Source organism: Amblyomma americanum, chromosome 9, assembly GCF_052857255.1.
Source record: "Amblyomma americanum isolate KBUSLIRL-KWMA chromosome 9, ASM5285725v1, whole genome shotgun sequence".
Taxonomy (NCBI): Eukaryota; Metazoa; Arthropoda; class Arachnida; order Ixodida; family Ixodidae; genus Amblyomma; species Amblyomma americanum.
The window spans coordinates 86,902,647-86,928,729 of record NC_135505.1 but is presented as its reverse complement, the minus strand read 5'-3'; the positions used below and the strand labels follow the sequence as shown (position 1 = coordinate 86,928,729).

The 26,083-nt window shown below is 47.7% G+C and overlaps 1 pseudogene across 1 annotated transcript in view; it reads left to right on the top strand.

The window, feature by feature from the left end:
- The window catches only part of LOC144103489 (venom metalloproteinase BumaMPs1-like), a 99,201-nt pseudogene extending 76,947 nt beyond the window's left edge, over positions 1–22,254 (top strand). The window contains exons 14-15 of the transcript XR_013308300.1: positions 2,705–2,927; positions 22,160–22,254. The product of XR_013308300.1 is annotated as a venom metalloproteinase BumaMPs1-like (transcript). The remainder of the gene's footprint in view (positions 1–2,704; positions 2,928–22,159) is intronic.
- The last annotated feature ends 3,829 nt before the right edge of the window (positions 22,255–26,083 follow it).

Here is a 26,083-nt window from a genome sequence, read left to right as displayed (position 1 = left end):
GGTCCTGACCGTGTCACCTCTGCGATGATTAAAAAACTGTTCGACGAATCCCCAATGCTATATTGGAGCTGGTAAATTACTCTATTAGAACCCCATGGATCCCGGATGTATGGCGTGTTTCCAAAATTATCCCGGTGCTTAAAAAGCCAGGCGAAGGGTTGGTCTTAGACAACATTCGACCAATTTCATTGACATCGAATCTGGTGAAATTGGTTGAACGCGTGCTGTATGGACGAATCATGCCCATTATTACTGAAAAGGGACTACTTAACCCCTGTCAGATTGGTTTCAAGCCTGGGTGCTCTATATGGTGTGCGCATACTGACCTCGAAAGCCGTGTCCAACTAGCGCGCTGGCGTCGACAGTATGCTGCGCTGGTAACTCTAGACATCTCGAAAGCATATGACAGTGTCGAACATGGGACTCTGATGTACAGACTACGGGCTCTGGGCTTGCCAAGTTATTTTGTGGAATTGGTGTCAGCTTTCCTGGCTGACAGAGAATTTTATTGTTGTCAACGCGGAGTTTCTACAAGGAAATTTCATCAATCTAGAGGTGTGCCTCAAGGTGCAGTTCTCTCCCCTGTTCTATTCAACTTCTTACTCAGTTCGATTCCGACTTCCCCTGACGTGACTACGCACGTGTAAGCAGACGATATAGCTTTCTTTGCTGCTGCGAGCGATTTACATTCTGTGTATATGATTTTACAGTCATATTTAAATTCCCTTGACCGATGGTTATCTGAATTACACTTAAGTCTTAATGTAAACAAGTGCGCTTTGTTACCTTTTCCGGTTACTCAACAGGTACACATTTCATTGATTCTTATCGTCATCATGTCATTCCTCAGGTATGTTCCCTAAAGTATCTCGGGGTAACTTATGACTCCTCTCTCACTTGGCGGTCACATATAGATCAGGTTGCTGCGAAAGGGATTCGGGCGGTAGGCCTTCTGCGAAGGGTGAGTAGCCCTCGCTGCGGTATGAGCAGACATGCTCTTCTGCTCATTCACAAAATGTATATCCGGCCAATCTTGGAATTCGGTTGCGTTTTGTTTTCTGGAGCGGCTGCATACAAAATACGCCCACTTCTGCTCTTAGAGCGAGATGCTCTGCGCCTGTGTTTGGGTCTCCCTAAATACGTGGCAAACAATGTTTTGTATCTGGAAGCGCGGGTGGCGTCTCTTACTGCAAGGTTTCGCCTTTTGACAGTACAGACGTTTTTAAAGTTTTGCGACTCGGAGCAGCATGCATCCGAGTTGATCTTCCTAGGGCAGCGAGCGGAGTTCTTGGGTGTCGGATGGTCGCGCCTTCAAACTCCCCAAATCTGTTTCGTTGAATCTTTGCTGGGCCCACTCAACGTGCGAATACCTGAAATTGTTCCGGTGCGGTCCATCCCCGCGACTGTGTCTATCATCCACGATGACATTTATCCATGTAATGCAAAATTACTGCCTTTCTCATGGTTAAATGGTATGTTCCAGGGTTATTTGTCGACCTTCAGCTCACATGTTGCAATTACGACTGATGGCTCGGTGTGTGCAGAAAAGGCAGGTGTAGGTATTTACTCCCAGTCCCTTGACTGGTCTTTTTCTCTCCGTCTCCAAGATTTCACTCCTATCTATCTGGCTGAGTTTCTAGCAGTGGTTCTCGCTCTGCGCAAGGTACCAATTTCTTTATCACCAGTAATAATAATTACGGACTCGTTATCTTTATGCACTTCCCTCTCGGCGTCCACTGAATCGCAGCTCTTTCGGATACTAAAATTCCTGATCCCTCCACACATCACATCAATTCGATTTCTTTGGGTTCCTGGGCACAGGGGTCTTCTATTAAAATAATCAGCTGATGCTTTAGCGAAGGCAGCCCTGAGTGGACCGATTGTTGACCCGCTTCCAACAACTGCTTACATCACGGCGGCACGCTTTCGACGGTACACTGTAATGAACGAATTGGGTGCATCAGCGCTTACTTCCTTGGACGACTTCCAGCACCTACTGTTCCCTTGGAGAAGCTCAGTCTAGCGATCGTGCAATCTTGAAGTTTCCTTCACGAGGCTTCGTTGCCGGGTGCCGCAACTAAATTTTTACCTCTACAGGCCTGGTCTGGCGATCTTCCCATTGTTTCCGTATTGTGCGGAGCCGGAAACAAAAGAGCACTTTCTTCTTTTTTGCCGTCGCTACTCATCGATTAGGAGGCGACTATTAGAAGTTCCAATACAGAATCTCAGTTTGCGCCTGTCTTCTGCGGTTGTTCTGTCTCTTGGCGCTTCTATGTTTGGCCATACCAATGGGAATGTTTGCTCTGCCGTTCAAAATTATCTCCCAGAATCAAAACGTCCACCATCATGAGCTTTCGCCCTGCCCATCCCATTATCAGCTTCTGTATTTCGGTTTTTACAACCACTTATAGTAATCACTACCCCTTCTTTGCCTAAATTTTAGTTTGTATGACCCCCCTAACCTCCTGCAACCACCTCGGCTACGGAAACTGTGCGATCCAAATTTTAGTAGGTCATCCCATGCTTGCACATGCAACTGGTCATTTAAATAGTCACCGCCTGGTTATGGCCAATCCCCCTTGTGGGTATGTGCCGTTGTGTGAGGTCAACAACAACAACATCAACAACGAACGTCCCTTGTTTTCAGCTCTTCCACTTTTCTGCGGTTTTTTACTTTTGTGCGCGAACCTTGTCCCCGCCATAGTTCGGGATGGTGGGCTTACATCCCCTGCGCCCTTCCGTCGTGGCCATCGAGAAGACTTCCGCTCTACCAGCTGGCAACTCCAGTGCCACGAACGTCGCTGATGTGCAGCTGCCAGATTCGCCTGATGAATCCACGGTGACAGAGATAGAGTCTGACAGCAGCAGCTTCGCGCTTGTTGACTCGCGCCGCCTGAAAAGGAAGTTGCGCCGGGCATCAACAGTGGGTGAGTTGCCTACGAGGACTGCATGGCAAGGCAGGAGTTTTCTCAGTGGCCTTCGTTCCTACAACGCAGATCTAAACACCATTAACAGTCAGCGTCTAAATCAGTTCATCGACTGCATGGTTCCGGAACAAGTCAGTGAAGTCAGAATTAATGTATGGAAGAATGTCCTGACCGTAGATGTTAAATTCAGGCATCAGTGGACAAGCTGAAAGAAACTGGTGTCCACAGTGGCATGGCGTCCTAACTCCGTGAGACCACGCCGTATATATATGCGCCCAGGCCAGCATCTACTTTTGACGTGGAATTTGAGAGACTGCGCGCAGTCAGTCGGCGCGCGGAAAGGAAATGCAAAAGAACTAAATCCGCGTACGAACTCGCCCTTTTTCGCCGAGTTCTACGACAAATAAAGCGCCACCTCGCGATTAGGGAGACAACGTTTGAGGCAGTTCTGTTCATCGCTGGACCGTCGCAAAGGGGTTTCGCGTATTTGCCATGCAGCCAGGAGCTTGCGTTCACCCCCACAAGAACGGTATCCTTTCCATGCTTTGTCCCTTTACCAACGCCGTAATTATGTAGAGGTAGCAGAAGAATTCTTCAAAATGGTGGTTGGCACAACTCCGGTAGCATCAAATAGTTTGGAGGCTTTGTGCCGCCTTCACCAGACGACCACTACGACATGCTATTCACGATACCTGAACTTGTAGAAGCTGCTATTTCCTCGTGTAGACGTTCAACTACACCTGGTCCTGACAGGATTATGTACGCGTCTCTCTCACACCTTGGCACGGAAGGCCGATTTGTGCTGCTCAGTTACTACAGTGATACATGGGCTTCCGGAATTGCTCCAGAACACTAGAATTTCAGCCGCCTGGTCGCTCTTTTGAAGCCTGGAAAGACTCATTATGAGCTCACTTCATACTGGCCAGTTGCACTAGCAAGCTGCGCCAGTAAGGTTATGGAGCGAATGGTGCTGGCGCGGCTCGAATAGATTTTAGAGCAGGATGCTCTCTATGCGGAACATGATGACCGAGTTCCGGCGGGCACGTCCTTTGGCTGACAGCGCAATCGACCTCATATTGACAGTGGAACATGAAAAACTTAATCGCCGACTCGTCGCTGCTGTCTTCTTGGACATCAAAGGGGCCTTAACGACATAGGCGTTGGCGGCCGGATGTACTCGTGGATTGTGAGCTACCTCAACGGCCAGTCCGTTTACCCGTCCATTTACAGTCCGTTTACAGTCCAGTCATCAGGTTTGCCCTGGAGTTCCTCAGGGAGGAGTTCTCAGCCCAACCCTATTTAACGTGGCGTTGATTGGACTCGTGAGTGAACTTCCCACGTATGCTGATATCTGCGTCTTGGCTTCGGGTTCGACACGTCCGCATGTGCGCGCGAGATTACAACGTGCCTGCCGTGTCATCTACTTCAAGGTACCTACGGCGTCACGGTTTGCACTTAACAGCTGAAAAATGTGCTGTGGTACGATTCACGCGCAAGTCTTTCTGCGGCTACCTTGTAGCGCTTCAAGCGGTTGCAATACCATACGTCTCTAACCACAAATTTTTGGGAATTGTCATTAACCGCGATCTGTCATGGTCGCGGCATATAAATATGAGGCATATAAATATGCTAAAGAATAGACTCACCCCTTTTTTGCCATGTTCTTCGCTTCGTAGCAGGCGTTAAATGGTGCCCAACGGAGCGCTCCTTGTTTAGACTTTACTATACTCTCTTTATAGGCTACATTCGTTACAGCCTTTCTGTACTCTGTACCATAAGCCTTTCCTGCTTGCGGTCATTAGAGAGTTTTCAAGCACAGGCGCTCAAGATATGCCTCGGATTACCACCTTGTGCTTCGAACAAAGGCACAATTGAGGAAGCTCGTGCGTGCCCAATATCGATTTGCCAGTCACACGAAGCACTTCGTCTATATTTACGCGCGCTTACCCGGCACAGCTGTCACCCGCTGACGAAATGTTTTGAAGAGCGACTGGACCGCAGTTTTGCACGTGCACTGCGCTGCCATCAATCCGAATTTCTATCAGACTATTTCCTGCCGCATCATCCCTTGCAGCCACCAGGGTCGATGGCTCAGCCTTCAGTATGCCTGCATGTCCCTGGCATACTAAAGAAATCTGTGATGCCGGTTAGCGGAGTGAAGCAACTTGCTCTTGCCTACATCTGGTCAGAATGCCAAAACTCTGTGCACGTATACACGGATAGATCTGCGTCACCAAAGACCTCGGCAGCAGCTTTGGTAATCCCCGCTCAGCAGACGATCCGTAAATTCATTTCAGGGCACAATTTTACTCCAACCTCAGCAGAGCTTGTGGGCCTTCGGGAAGCGATTCGCCGCATCTGCGGAGAACCGCCTCAGGAGTGGTGCATTTTCAGACTAAACCTGCGCGACAAATTTTGGGATCCTTCCTACCCCACACCGCCTACCAGGTTCTGGCTCTTGATATCACTAGACTCTTGTCATCTGCTCAGGAAAAAGGCCACCGTAAAGTGTTCCAGTGGATTCCTGGAGACTGCGGACTCGATAGAAATGTGACCGCCATCGCTGAAGCAAAGAGCGCCTTCAGCAGTCGCCTGCTTACAGCGGCGCCATTCTCTAGACCGGACACCACTTGTTTCCTTTCGGGATCTATGAGGAGTACGATGGCTAGATACTGGGCCCTGCCAGACACTCGCCACTACCGCCTTAGATGGCCTTTTCTGTTCCTCGCGGAATTCCACGTCCTGTTCTGTGCATAATACATAGGTGACGTTTAAACGCCGCCTTCAAGCGCAAGTACTTGCACTTAATTAGACAAGCGGACTCCCCGGATGGTACCATATGTGACGTGCTAGAGACTGTAGAGCATGTTTTGGTGGCGTGCCCAGCATATGCACGAGAAAGACTCATGCTATCATCTGCTTTCAACTCTCTTGACACCGGGCCTCACTCGGAGGATTCGATCCTCGCCGCTTGGCCAGATAGTTCCAAAACTTTACAGGCAACACGAGCGCTCTCTTGCGTTTTAAGCGATACGGGCCTTGATTCGCGTTCGTGATGTTCAAAAGCGTGCCTTGTCTTTTTTGTCTTTTTTCATCTGCCTCCTCCCATCATCATCATCCCCCATCGTGACCCTCTTTTAGTAGCGATAGCTACATTACAGTAGAATTTCGAGCCTTCAGCGTGGCGACGCCGCAACTCTGTCACGTGGTTGATCACGTGGTGCGGAGAAGCTGCCGGCGGCGCGGCGCCGTGGTTGATCACGTGGTTCGTCACGTGACCAAGTTCTACTCAGCCAGCTGTAGCTATTGCATCACTCCAGGTTTAACTAGAGCTAAACCACCGCCAATTTTTCTCCTCTTTCCGTTCCCCAGTGCAGAGTAGCAGGCCAGATATTCATTTTTCCGGCCAACCTCTCTGCCTTCCCGTCAATAAACGCTGTCTCTTGAGACCGGCGTCCTGGCTTAGGTTAACTGGAAGTAACAGCCCAGTGTGAGATAACTGGCTGATGCATGTGAAAGGAATGTCGCTTCAGTTTGGAGAGTTTTGTCTAAACATCAGTTATACCAGTATCACTATCTCTGCATCAGGGACCCACGGATAGCAACTTCTAGCGGAGACTGGACTTCTGCAACTGCATGGTGCCTCATCCAGTGTGACGAAGAGGAACATTTTCTAAATAATGTACTTTGGACCGACGAGGCGCACCTCGTTAGAGATGCGCGAGTCAACTTACACAACGAGCACTGCTGGACAATTGTAAACTCACACTGGCGGCCAGAACACAGACATCAGTGGCAATTTCCTGTAAATGTGTGGCGTCGAATTTTGCGTGGCCGCATCTTTGGACCATACTTTGTTGAAGGAAGCATGACAAGCAAGAGTTACACAGATTGCATCCTAAAGGATGTAGCAGCGGACTTCCAATCAGCATTGTTCGTTTGATGTGGTACTAACGCTATGGAGCGCCACCACTGTCGTCTTGTGCTGTGCATTTTATTGACGTGAACTTTTCTTCACAATTGACTAGGCGCAGGGGGCCCATTCCATGGCCACCGAGGTCCCCAGACTTGATCCCATTGAACTTCTTATCTTTGGGGGCATGTAAAAAAGAAGTGTATCAAACAACTCCAACAAGTTTTCAGGATCTCAAGGGCCGAATCACTCCAGGGCTGGCCGACATCCCAGAAGACATGATTGTGCGTTTTGCACGTTAAGTGAAAGATCACGCACAGTTATGTATTGAGATGCAAGGCCACCATTTTGAGCATTTGCACTTAGCCCCTTTACCGTTCCTACTGAAATTCATTCGCGGGATCGCAGCTACGACGCGGCCGCACTCGGCGCTCGTGGCAACTGTAACTCACATTTGGGCTGCGAGGAGGCTCCAGTGGTTGATGAACACGACGCCGCTGCCGCTGTTTGGGCCGAAGATAAAGCGCGGCGTGCGTATTGCGTGTTCAACTGTGGGTGACGTCAACACTGGGGCGCACTTGGGGCGCTCAGCTGCCGCATGGAGCCCGTTGCGCGCCTCTGGAGAGGGGTGATTCTGAGGGCTGTAGTTCTGTGTGCCATTGCATTGCGCAAATGTCACAGTGGAGGTCGAGTTGAGTGATGAGCCTCTACAATTTCCCAAATTCGAACAGACACCTAACTGCAATAACTAAAATATAATTAACAAATTTTAATGAATTATTCTCCTAATTAGAACTTGGAACTCGCTTTATAGCGCCCGCTACGGCCCCTGATCACTTCGCGCAAAAAGGCAATTTTACCTCCGCAAGCATATTTTTAAAAAATTGCTTAAAGACTTCACTGTGACATCCTGTATACGTTCTATTTCTCGTCATAGAGCTGAAAAGGGGCGTATTGTTAGACTGCGTCTTTCAAGCTCAGCCACCCCTGACTTAAAGTCTCGTGAGGGTTTTCTAGTAAAAAGCCCACATCTGCGCCTTGTCTGTTCTCAAGGAGCCCATAAGGAGCAGTTAAAACTTAATGTGAAAACGTTAGGAAGGTTAGCTCATTTAATAACGATATGGAAGACACGCCGGATCAAGAGGTGGCCGAAGTAGTTATCCGAGAGCCTACTCCAACCGCACTGAACAAGTGAGACAGACGGGCCCAACGTAATGTGTTAACCTCGACGCTTCACAAGAACTGTGGCGGGAAATGCGCTAGCCTTTTAATGCACTACCGCTAGGAGAGCCATGAAAATGAAAACTGTCAGGCGCTTCCGGCGGCGCTGGCATCAGGATGGAGCCTCCACCTGGTAGCCATGCGGTGTGGCAGGAAGCATGGTTCTGGGAGGGAAATCCTTCTCTCCACTGTAGGGGTAGGAAAGTGTGGCCAAACTAAGAACGACTCAGTTTAACTGAACAAAAGAAGCGATTACGAATGGAGATGGACAAAGAATTGAACCAGCGATAGAATTGGATCGCAAATATTGCAAAATCAAACTTAGACTATACTGGTGAATGAATGAAAATATGTTTTCTTGCTTCCTCTGCACGAAATCCAATTCATTGTGCTGAAATTTCTTCTCCTAATATGTAGTTCGATCCTGGTGCAAACAAGGCGTGTTCAGGAAGTGCACAGTGCCACTAATAATGTGACAAAATCAAATAACTTCGGTGCAGCCGATTGACATGTCGGCAGCTTCTTCCTGAAGTCTGATTACTACTGCCAACCCATTTCTTCGACATAAACCTCATTTTCGAGACCTAGAAACAGCGGCCTGTCTGTATTACGGTCTGTGGTCGATTCGAACTCAAATATTCTCAGCAAGTATGTTAAAAGCGCAACAGATGTTATCTGAACGTTTAGTGAACGATCAAGTAAAATTATTACCCGATTGGGTACCCTACCACATGCTGACGAGAAGATGTATTGCTTAAAGCGGCGTCATCAGGTCTCAAATTTGCGTCAAACGTCTTTTCAAATATAATTGTTATTATATTTGAAAATACGTTTCATATAATTGTGAGCATAGATATCCAAGCGTGCAACAGATCCTTTGGAGAAACGAGCATCCATGCTGTACTGTTTCACTCAGCTCACATAAATACATTACTGCGTCCTATTTAGCTACGGTTCTTCTTAATTAGCCTTAATGAATAAAGCGCCAGTTGCAAAGATGTTGATGAAATTGAAAATCTTTCGGGACACTTATGTAAATTACGCGCTGAGAGCCAATAGAGCTACAGTCCGTTCGACCTGCGTCTGCTCGTGAGGCTTTGCTGCTCGCCGCATACGAGAAACCTGTACAGCCACCCTTATTCATTTTAGCTATATACTATGTCACCACGACCACTTGCGGCGGTTCTCCGGTACGTTAGCCGCACGGCGCGTCTTTTTTTACCTCCGGTGCAATTTGAAACGCAGGGCTGTCTAGACAGGTCTGCACACAACAAAGTGCACCTGACAAACGACGCCGAGCCTGGTGCCAACTGCCACCTGCCAAGTCGGCCATGTCACGTGATCTCATGGCGTCACACATCTGGTTGACCAATCAGCGCTATGTCATGTGCGTTCATAATAATAACTACAGGTGACATTTTTAAATCAATACCAATAAATGCTTCTTGAAAGAAACAAAAGCAGGGATGACCAGCGTCATCTATCACAAAGTTCCGTGATTTGTAAAAGGGCTGTGTGATGTCATGAGACCACCTCACATGCTATGTGGCTTGACTGCGGTGAGTGTTTAAAAGGACACAGCAATACACCGACTTGACGTGAGGCAACTTGGGACTGAGATTTTATTTAAACGAAATGGGCAAATAAAAGAAACCGTTTCAACAAGTTGTCCCTAGAGACGTGCACATTCGTCGGGCAGTGACTGTGTGCGTAGCGCCACATCATGCCGCCCAGTGCGAGCGGAGCTGATGCTGAATCGCACTTGTTGTGTGGAAGTAATATATCGCGTTTGTTAAAGATATGATTCACTTTTGAAACCAACTGTGAAAACAGAAGACTGAAAAAAACGCGCGCACAATCTACGCTCAACGCAAATTACCCGTTTTCAATAGCAGTAAGTTTGACCGACTTAATTAAAGGTTCCCTACGACGGGAAGAAAAATCAGTAAGACAAGGAAAGAACAGACCAAAATTTATTGCCCACTCTTTAATGCGTAAAAAATGGCAGCGGTTTAGCGCTCGTTAAACTTTCAGTGACGCGACAGCTACAGTTAGCGATACTTCCTTATCACTTTACACCACCGAAATGAAGTTTTTGTGCACGCATCATTGCCAGTAATCTCGCATGACTGGAATTTTTTGTCAGCTTGCGCAAGCGTGGAAAAATGTATATCTATGCGTTGGTGTGAGAAGAATAAAATAATTGTTACTGCTGCCCAAGTCCTTGCGTTTCTCCCGTGTATGTGGTTCGTCGAATGGTTTGCGCACATTGTTCATCACTATCACATTTGACCTTCGATGGCGGTTTTAAATTTTCTGAAGTCGACGATGGCTGCCACTTCGGATGGAAGGTCATTCGAGTCTCGGGCTGTTTTCAGGAATAAAGACTGGTGGTACGTTTCTGTGCGGGCCTTTACAGGGTAGACGGCGTTAGGGTGACAATAACAGGAAATACGATTAGCGCGAGAGATAGGAATTACTTCGTCATTAAATGATTGGAAAATTTTATAATGAAAGGCATGCGATCTTGCGACGACAGGCCAATGTTTGCAGATTGAGCTGAAACTTTAGTGCGGAAACTCTAGTGTGGTATGAAAAATTAGAACAAATGAATCTTGCAGCGCGATTATGTACGTAATCGAGCCGGTCAATGATGTTAGCAAAGTTAGGATAATAGGCGGCACATGCAAACTACAATTTCGACCGTACAAATGTTTGCTAACCAAGCAATTTTATGGAACGCAGTGCTAACGCAAGGTTACGGCACAGGTACCCTAACCAGCGTATTCACAAACCGACCTTTACCTTCCCTTTCGAGGTCCTCACCTTTGCGACTCCTTTGAGGGTTTCAGATACTTAAACTGCACCTTTAGCCGCCCTTTCGGCCTCGGAAAGGGCGCGTTCACAAAGGTAGTCCCTGGCCTACCTTTAGCAGCTCCTTTTGTCAATTCAGCATGGGAGCCGAGTACGATCGACGACCGTTATTCCGATTTATCAAGTTCGCGGAATTAATGGAAGAAATCGATCAGGTGCCCCATCGTGCGAAGCCGGCACAGCGAGTGTTGAGGGATGGCCAGTATCCGATGGAGCTGTTCGACGACGAGCTTCTTGCAAGGTACCGCGCTTTTCCAAGCCTGTCGTGCTGGAACTTTTGTCTGTGCTGCTGCTGCACCGCTGCCCTAACGGATGAGGTTGCCCCGTGCCGCCACTGCTGCGCATGCTTATCGCCCTTCGCTTATACGGTACGCGAACCTTCCAAGTTGTCACCAGCTGCCCTGTTGATGTATCCTTGTCAGTGGGATCGTCTGTATCCGCCGTCATCGCAGCAACATTGTTTCCGGCATTGGTCAAGTTTCTTTAAGCCGAAGGTATGCACAAACTAAATTTAGCAGGAGATACATGTGCGAAAACTTAATCGGCGCGACGCACTGGTCGCCGCTTGCGAACTGCCGCACCACTGCAAGCAGGGACACACAGAGCGGCAAGTATCGATGCGGATCTCGACTCAAGCCCCGCCCACAGCCGTTGACACGCTTTGAAGCTCGCACCAGAAAAGACAAAAGAGCGATGTTATCAGAAAGACCGCCTGCTATCCTCGAGCAGCGACAAAGCATGCCTGAGCAAGTAGCGAGCATTCGGCTACAGCACCGCCCGCGGGCGCCCCGCGCGACGAACTGCGCCCGGCTGCCCTGGTCGTCGCTAGGCTTATAGCCAGTTTCGCATCGACGCCGCAGCGGACAGCGCTTCGGAAGTCGCCTGCGCTATAATAAATGGCGCACTGTTGATATCACTTTGCTGTCAACATCATGATCTCAAAATAAATAAATATGGTTGATTTGCGCGACGCCTTGGGCCCGCAGCTGGCGGACGCCAGACGAGCCGGACCGCAACGGCGGGCCAACGGAAGCTGCGAGGCGGTTCAAGCAAGAAATTTGCTCGTATCGCAGTTGTAACTTTTACCAGCAACTCATTACTGGCCAGTGCTCCACAAAAATGATATATTTTTCACATTTTGCTATTCCAGGTTTAATTATTTATGTCAAGAACAATCATCAGCACATTTTTATGACGTAGGAGCACGGGATTTAGGTTGACCGGCCTGCCTGCTGGCTTGGTGTACTTCACGTTCGCACCAGAAAAATCAAAATAGCCATGCTATCAGGAAGTCTGTCTCCTATATTCGAGCATTGAGAGCGTGTCTGCGCAAGAGCCCACATTCCGGCAGTGACGCCGGCTGCAGGAGCGCCGGGCGACCGACTACGCTGCTCCCTGGCTGCCCTGGTCGTCACTAAGCCTAGCTGGTTTCGCATCGATGTCGCAGCTGAAGGCGCTTCGGAACTGGCCAGCGCTACAATAAAAATACTACTCTCGTCACCCCTTCACTGCGAACCTGTCCCATAATTAAATAAAGACAAGCCCGATCTCCGCGACGCCTTCCGCAGTGGATCTTGCTGAATTAAGCCAAAGCCAAGCCGCACAAGGCAACAGCAGCAAAGCGGCTATGGGATTAAATTTCCTTGCATAGCAGTTGTCATTTCTACCAGCATCTCCGCATTGGCCAATAATCCCCAGAAAAGGCACATTTTTGACGTTCAGCGCAAAACAAAAAAACAAAAACGCGCACAAGCACAACACACCACGATCGAGTCACACGAAAATAAACAAACACCGACGTCGACTAAACAAAGCTTCTTGTAGCGACGGCTGCCTTTCATTGTGGCTAGACCAAGAGGAAACATCCGTAAAAATTCGAGTCAGAATAATTATTTCATCAACTGAGTGATTATGACAGCTCCAGTATATGTTTAACTGGTTTCTATAGCGCAAAAAACAAGTTTTCAGTGCATCCACTGATGCGGCAAGTATTAATATTTCTTTAGCCTGGTTACCATACCTCTTACCTCTGTGGGTAAGGGCGCTTTCCGTAAGGCTGCCGGAAAGTGGATTTCTGAAACACAGCTTGGCCTTTCCATTACCTTTCACTTTCAGTAACCTTTCTGAAAGTCGCCCTTCACTTTAAAGTAAGGTAAAGGAAAGGCCAGTTTGTGAATACGGGGGTAAAACTTGATTAGCTTAATTAGTTGCATGGTGAAGGTGTTGCCACCGGGACAGATTTTTCCTTAAATGGATACCGAGATATTTATAGGAATTTGCTGGGAAGGTTGTTAATTGTATAAATTGAAACCTGGTGGTTGCGCCGGCGCTGAAATGAAATAAGGTAAGTTTTATCAAACTTTAATGACATTACAAAAGCTTTAAACCACTCTTGGACGCGTAGCAGGTCTTCTTCGAGGACGGTAATCTCGGACTGGTTTACTGTTGGGCGATAGATGACAAGGCCGTATTCACGGCCGTTATCTTTATATTCAGGTTCTTTTATATGAGGCTCTTATATGCCCTCACTGCGGTATGATTCCGTAATATGCGTAACTAAAAGAAAATACTATCATGTGTTTCAAGCAGGATGGCCATAAAGGCGCTTAGCGCCACTCAAAATGCAAGGGGAGCGCTCTGTAAAAGTAAAATGTAGTCCGCTCTCATTTCCATAGCCTTCATGCAGAATAATTAATTTTGCGATTGCGTGGGCACAATTACATCGGCTAATAGAAGCATTTTTGCAGGTTTCAAAGGTGTATTTAAAACCGATCTCCCCAGATCGACCGTCAGTAAAGTTAGTCATGATCATGATGATTTCATACAGCTGCACCATTCGCAGCTGCTGGTTATCGTTACTGGAATGTCGGCGATAGACTATCAAGACGCAATAAAGAAGTACTAAACAAAGTCAAACGTGTCACACAGAACCATGCACATATTGCCACACATGAAGCCACCGCTCCGCGCAGCCGTTGATCCAAGAAGGCGGTTGGCCGAAAGGCCAAACCACCCTCGGTGTAAGTATGCTGAGTGCCATTTCATTTAAAACCGACAAACCCTACCTGGTCCTTGGGGTTAGGCTCATGAGCCACCCCACCGCCTGGCCGAAGATGCGGCAGCGAAAGGCGAAGACTCCTTCCCCTTCGAGGAGATGTTAGGCAACTTTAGGCGGAAGGAAACAACCGCGTGTTTTGTCAGTCGGACGGGGTGCTTTCAGGGGACGTTTTAATGCGCGAGCATTGCTGAGATTGTTGAGCGACAAACTCGCCTTCGCTAGACAGCCGTAGCAGGCACGCGTGGCAGAAATGCGGCACGTAAATGACGTCTTCAGCGCTCCGTCATCACCCGTCCAGGCAAGAAAGAGAAATACTTCTTTTAGATTTCCGGAATGCGACTCTCCTCACACGTGAAATGCAAGACACCTTCCTCCATGAATGGAAAAATATTTGGGGCACCCCTTCTCCTATCTGGAGTAGCTATATACGCTTTCCAACACGAGAGCATGGGCGCCGCCATATTTGGTCACATTACCATTCTGCCATTGCCGGCCTTCGGACCTTCGCGTTCCCAGACGTTTCTCCGGCTCTCGCTGTCGATAATGAGCATTAGGATGGCACAAAAACATCGCATGAGTTCACGTAAAATGTTGTTGTTGTTGTTGTTCCCCTCACAAAATGGCACATACCCACATCTCCTTCAGACTGCCTGCATTTTCTCGAATATGTCAATTCAAACCGCGGTCAGCTACCTGCGCGTTTTTATTTATTCACTCAAATCACCGTCAATTGCTCTGTGTGCATCGCAGAAATTGTCGAAATACAGATTCAAAGCGGGACGCATGCTGAAATCTTGCTTTTTCGAGGTTGATATTTTTGCCAAAAGGAGGAATATGTGGTCACAGCTGTTAAAAACGTTCACTGCTCAGCTCTGTGCACGCGACCTAAACCGACCGAGCACGTGCGTGCGGTCGCCGGCCGATTGCCCAGGTATTTACTTTAACCTCTGTTAACTTTCCGCCTCCTAAAGGAAGAATACGGATGTTTTTCAAGCGTCGTTGAGATGCTCGGCGACGTTCGACCGTGCTCTCTTGAAAAGAAAAACGAAAAACTGGTCGCAGCTCAGCACCCGCAAAAGTAACAACCTGAAAAAACTCAAATATAGGAAATCCTGTAATGATAAATTTTGCCGCTGTCTCGTCCATTGGCGTAGCTCTTTTCATCTGGAGAGTCAATTTTCGAAGCACCTCCTCTGCGGACTTTTGTACAAGCTCCGTTGGCGCTTCCACCACGCTAGCGCCAAGTACGCACGACAGCTTATTGAGCACTGTGCCCAGGAGACATTTATTGCAAAGGTCTAAAACTCCACCGATTATTGGATCCGTGTATTGGATTAGTGTAAGTTGAAGGTGAGGTTGCAGGCAAGTGTGTACCCTCATTTTTGCTGGCATTCCCGCAGCTACTGCCGACGCTGAAATAAACTGGCGCGTAGCATTTGCGATGTTTATTTTTTTCGTGGAACAACACATTACCGTTCTGTTCTCCCTGAAAGCAGCATGAACTTGCCACGCAGCTCCTCGGAAAGCAGCGGCAATTGTGTCGCGAAGGGTCCTTTATATAACAAGCGCGTCCATTTTTCCGACACTACACCGCAGGAACATTAGCTCTAGATATTAATTTAACAATACGCATGACATACGTATCCCATCCGGGTTGTTTGTCACTCGACGTGCGTACACAGGCTTGCGCAGTTCCATTTCGAACTGTGCACCGATGCTGCTGCCATTGGCTCTGAAGGCCTGAACTAGTGGCCGTCCTAGTGGCGCCAACTCTCGTGGACACAGCGAAGTCGATACAGCGCCCTCTCACTGTTAAAACAAAGGAGACCAAGCTGAGGGGCATTAGAATCAAGGTGGGAGGGGCTGGCCCCCTCCTGAATCAACCGCTCTCCTCCGGCCCCCGCACTAGGTGAGATGCCACTGTCCAGCCTGAATTGACATGGCCACCACAAGGTAGGGGTAGATCGAGAAAGGCAAAAAACTAGGTTTCGTTCAGGACGCACGTTCAAAACCAACGTTCATCGGCGCAACACGTGCCGATCCCTGATTAGGACTAACCTCTCCAATCGATGCAGTCACCACTTCGCGAGGCATCTGAATTGACTTGGCGTTCAATATAAGATGCACTCACAGAGCACGAAGTAAGGTACGCATTGACCTACTGCTCCGACCACAAAGCCATGCTACTGCCGATCAACTTGGACCGCCGACTTCGTCACCGGAACCCATGGGTGACGACGGGGAATATATAAGATGCAACGTGGTTCAGGCACCGATCGGACAACGACTACGACATCCCCCCAGAGTATGAGCTGCAATTCACCTGCGGACCCTATGAAGGGTCTATCTATGCCACATCTAGGTCACATCTATGCTGGCATTTATGCCACGGGTCCGCTCGGAAAAGTACTGTCATCCCTCTGCGAAGTGGTGTCATCGAGCTGAAAAGTGGTCTCACCGCCGGATGATGAGGTGGAATGGGGAGACCTTGATTTGCTGTGTTTGTATGGACCTCAGAACCGTCAGCAAAAAACCAAGGTAATATAATAACATTCTTTGTATGTCAAAGATAATACCACTATTTTGCTATTTTGGTGGCCGCTACAAGCAAGGGCTCGGGATTTAAACAGTCGAAAAGCGGAATCCTGTCGTCGCTCTCTCCGGCATGTCCTTCATTCATCTTGCATAACCTCTCGAGAACACGAATGTAAAGCGTGTCCTTATGTTTCTTTTTCCTGCAAACCTTATGGTCATGTTTATTTAGGCATAAAAGGTAATTTTAACGTCTCTTGGTGGAATTCATGTCCTTGACAGTGTGCTGGGCTACGTTCAGTGGACAAGAAATTGAGAGACATTCGGATGTTTGACGGACTTGGGCAACAGAAAGCGTTCGTCTCCCCAATGCGTGTTGCTGGCTGTTAGCCGAAGAGTTGGGATAGCTAACAGGTTAATGGAAATTCTTTGCCACAGATTTAAATGATCACGTGTCTGTTTATGTGTACCGCAATTATAATACGTGCCTGTGTGAATACATATTTTTATCGGAATTCTGCTCTTCAAGAGACGGACCGCAGACGACATTAGGGGCACTTATTTGATGGAAGCACATGACTTTATGCTAGCCAGAAAAATTGTTCCCCGTGACACCAGATTTCGATGGAAGTTGTGTCTTATACCCGATCTAAGATATCTGCTTTCGGAATTGCAGGGATGCAGCAAAGCACATTCACAACAACATGAAGCTGCTGCCTTGTTTTATATAGGTCTGTTAGTAACTATGTTTGAAATACTGAGAATAGTTGACACAGTTCATGTAAAAATGGTGTGGTAAAATAAATTAGATAGAACTTTCATCAAAATATAAACTGTGGGAGGTTACTTGACAAAGCGCATTTCATTCGTCTGCTTTCAGACTGCAACGCCTTCAGGGCTGTAATTTTCTATAAGCAAACAAATAAAAAATACGTATTATGATTGCGACCCTGAGCACACCTTTCTTATTTATGGGCGCTCTAATTTTTTGGCTTTTTACTGGCTAGATCACAAGGTTGAACACTGAAAAAATGCCAAAAATTGCTTACGGCCACAAAAAAATAGGTCGAATTCAAAATAAGGTGCAGCAAAATTTCACAACGAAGTACACTCACTAGCAATATGTGCGAGGCAGACCGAAAACACCGTAAGGATCAATAACTTCAACAGCAAGTTTCATACTGAGATAGAAGAGAAAAGAAGCAGTACTGAATGTAATTTTATGCGACAAAAACCCAAAGCAACTCAGCAATCCGGCTGACACTTGAGATAACGAACTAAAGAATTAGCAAACAGAAGACTGGTGATGCCACTCCGTTATTTTACTGGATCAGAATCTGGAGCGTATGTAATAAATAGCAACCACCACAATGCGATCAAATACTCCTGTAGAACTAATCTATTTACGCGCGAACGCAACGACAACTAACATCAGTTCCGGAAAGAGACGGCAGGACAGCATTTAACATGCGACAGCCAAATTACGAAGAACGAAAACAGCATAAAGCTTGAATTTCCGAACATGAAAGCAGCGAGCAAAGAGCGAACATAACGGCATGAATTTAGGGCAGAGGGAACGGCATCAACAAGTCTGTCTTCTTCAGACTGCAGGAGCCTTGCGAGCCCGGGGGTCCAGTGCATAGACGTAGTACCACTTATTTCAAACCAGGCTGTAGGCAGAAAAATAAATTTCTTGAAAGTCTGGTCAGTTGTTTATTCGAGAATGTATTTGTTTGCGTAAATATTTATTTAGTTATGCACCTGCCTTTCCAAGGGGGAATACAGTACAAGGCTGAAAGAGAAATTTTTCCGAGTCTTTGCGCCTTTGAAATGTGCATTAAAAGAAGAAACTAGATTGAACAGGCATATATTTCTTCAGTCACACTTGCCTGACGTCTCAACTACAGGAGTCAGCGAAAGTTTAGAGATGAGGGAAACAATGGCAAAAAATTTGCCAGCGCTATCTAAAGTCACTCACTGTAGTAGAAGTAATTGCTGTGAGGAATCCTTGATGTGTTAGCCTGTTTCCCAATACATTCCCGTTAGACATTGATTTTTCAACAGATAAGCAGCACTGGACCTGTCTTCACTTAAGTACCCGCAGGCTAAGTCAGCAGATAGCCCGCACGAGCTTTTAGATTTGTCTGGCTCTACAACAAATTGCTAAATTACTCTATGTTTGAGCGTACGTTCTGCATTCTGTTAACAGCAACCCTTTGGTTCAGCTTGACTAGAGATATTTCCAGGTGACAATGGTACTCAATGAAAGATAAATTAGACACTTTGTCCAGCAGAGCTCTTGTCTCGAGTGAAATTTGAGGCTTGTGCTTGAGAACTAATTAGGTCGTGACCTTGAGCTCAGTTTGCGACGTGGCACACAGCAGCGGGAATATTGTAGGTCAGACCGGCGTTTCACGAATTAGTCACACAGAACCACAAGCCTGATATGCGTGCAGAGGTGTGCCATGCTAGACATTTGCAATAAAGGCATACACATAAAACGTCTCCCATGCACGTGAACTCGCTCGCCGGCGAAGCCTGCCACAGCGGAGGTGAGCAGCGGTTCTATAGGGTTCATTTCTTTAAAAAGCGGGAACAGTGGTTCAACAGGTGGAAGAGCGCTCCAACGCCGCAGAGCGTCAACATGCTTTTGACTCGTGCATGATTACTTCCCGTAAAAACGACGAAAATACCAGATCTCCATTCCGCCCTTTGTTTTTCTTTTTATTTTGTTCATGTAAGCTTTGCAACTAGCATACGTCCGCACTGCATTTCCTCTGGTGCCTATGCACCAGCTTCATCATTACTGATTGCTGCGTTGGGGTTCCTTTTTTTTCCCCGGTGGTACCGCGGATGAATCACAGTGCATCCTGTGCAGATGATACCGGAGGCTGCACCTCCAGCTCTTGTAATTCTTCGATCGACTGCGGTGCGGGAATCGGTACCGGAGTGACATGCAATCCAGTGGGGGACCTTACTTCCGGGTGCGTTTTCACGTGTCTCTTAAGGTTGTCCTTCCGGAAAAAGCCCTTTCCGCAGTGACGACAAACAAATGACTCAGACGTGCCAACGCAAGTATGCTGCTCTGTGCAGCGAGGATTCAGGCTGGAAGCACTGTTCAAATAGATTCTCCAGTCAGAGAACTTGTACGGCTTCTCCCCTTCGTGGACCATCTTGTGGTTTACGAGTTGCTGTCGCTGTACGAAGCTTTTCCCACAGTCGTAGCCCCGTAACTGCCGCACGCCCGAGTGGGTCAGCGCGTGTCTGCTGAAACTGTCTCTGTGCGGAAAAAAGAACAGAATGAGGAGAGGTGACACAATGAGCAAGAGAGCCTCTAGCCGGCTCAAAGGAAGAAGAGTGAAATACCCATTGCGTCTCAAAAACACCATCACCTGCTAATCAGCTTTAAACAGCAGCGTTTACACGGCTTCGAAACAAGCGTACTGCAGCCAGTTGGTGCAGCGGCCACAGCCGCTGGCAGCGTAATGAAGCTTTGCTCAGGGCATTTCTTGTCTTTTACATCGCTTCTGAGATAAGATGACAAAATAAGGCACATGTATTGTTGCTTAGAAGCCGCCAAACAATGGACTTTACAATGAACACACTGTTCGCCGATTCGGTTTCATGGGCAGCGACACTAGTAGTGCGCCTATAAGTCCCACCAATAACTCCGGCCGCTTCTTTACCGTTGCGTTTTTGTTTGCAATTTCTTGTCTGGTGCCCCGCTAGTGCTGGTTGATGCGTCTATAGCCGTACAAACGCTGCTTAAATAATGTGTTGCTTCTGAAGGGAGGTGGATGACATGAAAACTTCGCCTCGAAATTGGTAGATATGCATTCTGTTCTAACAGCGCATTTGCCTGTTGAACGACCAAAGCACATAGTGACTTCAGACATAAGCAGAACACATGCTCAGAGAAGCGAGATGCTTGGAAACGCTTGATAGTGCAGGTAATTTTATATATAGGCATTTGCCATAGACTGCCAAATATTCGCTGACGTTTTCTCCACGCTAACGCCACCGCTGTTCCTGTCCTGCACGGCCAATCAATACCAAAGCGCAACACAGAATCAAATTCCGGCTTACTTGTTATCGCTGGAGTAATGGCAGAAAGCCCAGCGGTGCCTTCTTCGAATGCTCGGCGGATGCTTGCGCAGTCGGTTCTCTTCCAAATCATCTTTCTCAGAGAAGAGGACGCCACATGCGTTGCAGGGCAACACCGGTAGTGAAGCGCAATCACTGTTGCCGATCGCGGAGACCAAACGCACTCCAGTACGATGGTCTAAAGCACTAGAATTACGGGATTGCTCTTCCATCACAGCCTGCACTCCCAATGGCCAAAAATCCCGGGCGCACGAAGCACGACAGAAGGCTCGCAGTAGTGGCCAGCACTGCCTCATTCCTATCTTTATACTTTGTAATATTGCCTGTATCATGTCACTTCCAAAAGCGTACACGTGTAATGGAAAAAAGAGCAGCAAATGGTCGAGGTGCCTTACCATATCAGTAGTTCGCAATTTTTCAAGGTAATGTTTTTCATTTTCAGTAAAACTTCTTTCAAGGCATGAAAAGATTGAGCTTTCGTATGTTATCTATTGAATCTTCGAAATCGCATTCCGTGCTGTACCGGCTCAGCGCTCCAAGGTACACTATAAGTAAAAGTAAAATGAAGTAGTGCCCCTTTGCATGTTGTTTGACCTCTTATCTGCCCATATCAGTTTAGTATTAACCACGTGCAGTGATATATCCAAAAATGACAGCTGGCTTTTTAAATGCCGTAAATTATTGGATAAAGATTAAGCAGACTCATTTAAGAAGACAATAGGACGTTTCAGAACTACCCCGCTTCGTCATCATTGCTGCTGACTAGAGATTCACTCTCGGGCTGAAACCTCTGCCGCATCCTGGCTCTCCTGTACTGGTGTGACCTGACTGCAGCCTGGGTTGGTCGCAGTTGGCAGTAAGAAACCCACTCTTCACTTGGTGGAGGCGCTACGATTCTCACCTCCTACGCCGCCCTATAACTCCGCAACCTCACGGTGTCCCTCACCATGGCGGCGACAAGCTAGCAACACCTAGCTCCATTTTCACCTATCGCCTTATGTAAACGAGACCGCGCAATTTGCATTGGCATCTGCGACCAAGATGTCGATGACTGGTTCTCAGCCTTCGCATGGGTGAGCCGGTACAACAAGTTGGATGAAGCTCTGAAACTTAACAACGTATGTTCTACTTAGCTGCCGTTGTCATTACGTCGTATGGGAACCACGATTCGGATACCACCACCTGGCCTGTCTTTAAAACCGTCTTTGTTGAAGTATTTGGTCGTCATCGTTCGCAAATTTCGTACTTAGCAACGCCTGTGCTCGCGAGTGTCACAGGCAGGAGGACGCTTCACAAGTTATATCGAGGACGTCGTGGAGTTATGTCAACGTATCACACAAGCTATGTCGGAACAATATAGCACTCAGCAATCTTCACAGGCATCGATGACAAAGCCTTCAACATGGTCATTCCAAAAAGTCCGAGAACCGCCGCGACGGCCTACTAGCTTTGTCAGAGGTCTGACGAGCTACGCAAGTGTGTCCCGCGCCAGCATCTAGGTTCTTCACCTTAGTGACACGTCGCTGGCAGGACTTGCCCAGGACATCGAGAGCTCTTGCCTCCACGCCGAAATCAAGCAGCTTGGGCGCGAGGAGGTCGCCCATCGACTGTTGCTCCTGCCCTGACCGTCTAAACCTCAATCATTCCTTGCGCTGCATCTGAGGCAGAAAATAAAGTGACATGTTTCCGAAGAATACCCCTCCGGCCAACCTCCGGCTCCTGTTGCTGCCCCGCTGCCGTTTGCTGAGGGCGCTCTCACTCCGCCTGCCTCTATCGTTGTGCCGCTGAGCTACCCCGAGGCCTTCGCGCCGCACCTTAATCTGGCGGCTCCTCGTATCTATGCAAATCCATAGCTCGCCCAGCCACCTTACTGACATATGGGTATCATTTGCCCCCTTTTTCACTCGTCACACACTGTTTCTATGCATAGGTCGCCGCCGGACAATCGCCCCGCATCGAAAAATCACCCGATGTACTTTTCATGCGGCATAACCGCACACTTCGCACTTTATTGCCGAAGCCGCATGCCGCTGTCAGACCGTGCACCACCTCCGATGTCCTGTAACTTACTTCGGTTCCCAGTTCCGCCGGGGCCGGTGCCAGAGATTAGTGCTCATCATACCTAACAGTCCCGTAGCTTATGTTCACATCGAGGCCGCTCCATTTCGCCCATGTGCCGCCCACCTCCCTCTGCCGCACCAGCAAACCAGCGGGCGCAGTTTCAATGGCACGAACTGCGTACTCGACCGAAAACACAAGTCATCTTTACCCGACGAACATTATTGCCGTTGTATTTCAAGGCGGTCCGGCACTTGCCATCGTGGGCACTGGTGCTGCCGTATCTGCTATTCGACACTGTCACTTGCTTCGCAAGGTGACGATCGCCTCTTTCTGGCTTGTCTCTGCGCACCGCCAACGTACAATACCTCCAGCCAACATCTCTCTGCACTTGCCGAGGTATAACTGTCAACGCTATTTATTTTCTTTAATTCATCGAGCTAACAACCTGTTCTCATGACGACATACTCGGCTGTGAGTTCATGCCCTATCATCATGCTCTGATTAAAAGAGAACGTGCTAAAGTATACTGACATCCGCTGCGGTGCTTGATACGACGAGTCATAGTGCTACTACCAAGCTCCTCGTCTCTCAGGGCACCACTATGCCACCCGTCAGGATACAAGGGTTAAAAGCTTTCCCCTGCGCTGTGCTCGGCTTCTTTAAGGTGAAATGTCTGAGGAATGAATTGTTGACTGCATCTTGAGTGCAACAAAAAAAAAATACTTTTGTGCCATGGCGCTCTTTCACCAATGACGACCTTGCGCCATAAAAATTAATCATCATCGGCACAACGTTCTAAAGAGGTCACCGACAACCATCGTTATCTGTAGCATAATTATGAAATGTGCATTTCTACTTAAAATAAGAAGCTTGACACAATAGGCATATCTTCCTTCACTAATGCTTGCTTAACATCTGACGTACAGTAGTCAGCAAAAGTGTAGAGACGATGAAACAATCCCAAAATTATACGTCAGCACTAAGTTATGGCGCTTCTCTGTAGTCTCGGCAAGTGGAGTGAGTCATCCTTATTGTGCTGCCCAGAACGCCGACACGTTCCCGTTAAAAATGAATTTTTTTAAACAGATACAAAGATTGGGACCGGTCTTCACATCAGTATATAGCGGCAGGCTGTCTGCAGATAGCGCTCACGAGCCGTTGATTGCTCAGGCTCTATCTCAAGTTGCTAATAAGCACTACTTTAGTGTATGTTCTGCATGCTCCCTAAAGCAACCATGGGTTCCGCTTGAATGTAGTTATTCTTAAGTAAAACAGTCATCAGCTAAATACCAATTTGTTTGTCGAGCGGAGCGGATGTCTTCTGTAAAAACCGAGGCCTGTGGCTGTGAACTAATTGAGTCATGGCGTTGCGCTTTGTCTGCAATATGCACAAAGAGCGAACACTTGACGCCACATCTGATTTCACGGATTAATCCGAGGAAGCAAGAGAACATGCGTGCAAAGGTATCTTGTGGTAAAGATTTACAAGTCAGGTATACTCATAAAATGAATCCAGCGCGCTATTTCTCTCGTGACCATCGTTTCCTTGGCTCAATACTTGAAAAAGCCGCACCTGAGGGAAATGCGCGTAATAACAGGCCACCGCATTAAGGAGGGTACACTGTGCGTTTTTCTCGAGAACATGCACGCTGCGTCAGAGTGTGCTGTCCAGCGTATTACCACCGCTTCCGCGGTCTGCCAAACTTTCCTTAGGCCTGCACATACGTCCGACATAAATTCCAGAGTGCAACAACAGCGCAGGGCTTCGACATGCTTTCTATTCGTCCAGAATTACCCCCTTTATAAGTGTAGGAAATTGCTGGGCTTAACTGTGGCGTTTGTTTGCTTTTGTTTCGTTCATTCTGGATTTGCAACCAAAACACTTCTCTGTCGCCTTTTTTTTCCGGGGGAGAGGGGGTTCCCTTACGGCTCCGTATTTTTTTCTGGTTGCTGTATTGCGATTCGTATTTCTCAACCCAACCGCGGAGGAAGCAGTCGTGCATGGTGTCAATGATTCTGGATGGTGTCTAAGCCCATATCACGATGCGTCCTGTGCAGATGCTAGTGGCGACTGCACTTTCTAGTTTCGTATTTCTTCGCTTGGGTGGGGTTCTGGAACCTGTTTCGGACCTGCATGTAATATGGTGCGGCGTCTCTTCTCAAGATGCCTCTACAGGTGCCTTTTAAGGTTGTCCTTCACGAAAAGCCCTTTCGGCATCAAGGACAAACAAATGGCGAAGATATGCCACCAGTAGACGGCTTCTCTTCGCAGTCACGCTTGAGGATACAATCTCGGCTGAAGTGAAGCTTGCAGTCGCTGTACCCGCAAGGCTTCTACCCTCTGTGGGTCACCTTGTGGTTGACAAAATGCGGCCGCTGTATGAAGATTTTTCTGCAGTCATTGCCTAGGAAAGGCCGCTCGCCCGCGTCGCTCCGTGCGTGCACGTTGCTATGGCTTCTGGGAAAGAAAGAAAACTGGACGAGGAGAACTGACACATTGAGCAAGACAGCGCCATTGCCTGCTCAGGAGAGGGAAAGCGAAATGATCATTCCATCTTTCTAACACCACACGATACAGCTCACTTATTAGTATTGGGGTTTGCATGTCTGCTCCAACTGGCATTGCAGCCAGTTGGAGCAGAGAGAGGCCACTACTATGATGCAGCATTATGAAGCATTTGATCAGCGCTTAAACAAAGCATAAACATATTTTATATGTGATATCAAATAACAAAATAAGATACAGACGTGCATGATGCTTCCAAATCGCCGAAATATGCCGCGCGCTCAATTTTATTGCCTACCACTGGACTTCGCAGCAAAGCGGAATGCAAACAAGTGAACGCACTACTGCCCATTCGCTTTCATGAGCAACGACTCTAGTGGTGCCCCCTTGTGTAGGAAACGGGCGCTTTTTCTTTACTTGTATCTTGTCGGATCTCCCCATTAGTGCATGCGGATGCGCCTTGGTAACGACGTGAACTGTCGCGGGAGTAAAACCACTGTTTGAATCACTATATTTCCTTTTGAAAGAAGAGAAAAACTATGACAGCTCGCCGTAAAAAGCGAAGACATGCAATCTTATTAAAAGCCCATTTGCCTCTTGAACGAACAGAATACCAAGTTATCACACTCATCCCTTTGTCTAAAGACGCGAAATGCTTGAAAACGTTTGGTACCGCGGGTGTATGTATAGAAAGCCTGCGCAATAGACTGCCAAATTTTTCCAAGTGCTCTTGTCTGTCTCGTCACAAGTTTTGGTGACCCATACGAATAACAAATACCAAAGTGAAGTGCAATGTACCGTGAAAATTCGGCTTACTTGTTGTCGGTGGAGTATAGCTGCAAGATGCAGCTGTGCTTTCCTTAACGGCGGTTTTGGTTTTTTTGGTT